We start from the raw sequence: 629 nt of genomic DNA on the forward strand, positions 1-629 counted from the left end.
TTTCCCATTCAAAATTGACCATCCTCTTTCCCTCAAACACTCCATCAGCTTTTTTCCCTCTGCATTCACCCTCTTGTCCTTCGATCTTCTCCCTATCTCTTCCTCCCCCTCCTCTTCCATATTTATCCTTCCTCCTTCCCCTCCCGTTCTTGCGTTAAAGTCCCCTCCAATTATTGTCTTCACCCCCTCTTCCCTCTCCTCCATCCACTCCCTTAGCTCCTCCAATTTCTTCTCCATATCTTTATTCACGTACACCCCCACCACCCTCACACTTGCTTTCCCGTATTTGAATTTTCCGGTTATAATTCCTTCCTCCTCTTCCCCTTCCCCCTCCTCTTCCACTATCCCCTCCCTTATGCCCAAAACCATTCCTCCCATTGCTCTTCCTTTTCTATTTCTCCTTTTGGCCTCCTGTATTTTCCACTTATACCCTTTCGGCAATTTCTCTCTCACCTCTCCCCACTTCTTTCCCTCTATCCATGTTTCCATTAACAGGATCACATCCCACTTCCCTAAAATCTTCCAGAAATCTCTATTCTTATTGCCCAGTCCTGCTACGTTCCAAAACACTACTCTTAACGCTTTTCCCTTTACCTCTCTCTCCACCCTCCTTTTTTCCTCTTCCTCTC

Source organism: Wasmannia auropunctata, unplaced genomic scaffold (assembly GCF_000956235.1).
Source record: "Wasmannia auropunctata unplaced genomic scaffold, wasmannia.A_1.0 LD336101.1, whole genome shotgun sequence".
NCBI classification, from domain to species: Eukaryota; Metazoa; Arthropoda; class Insecta; order Hymenoptera; family Formicidae; genus Wasmannia; species Wasmannia auropunctata.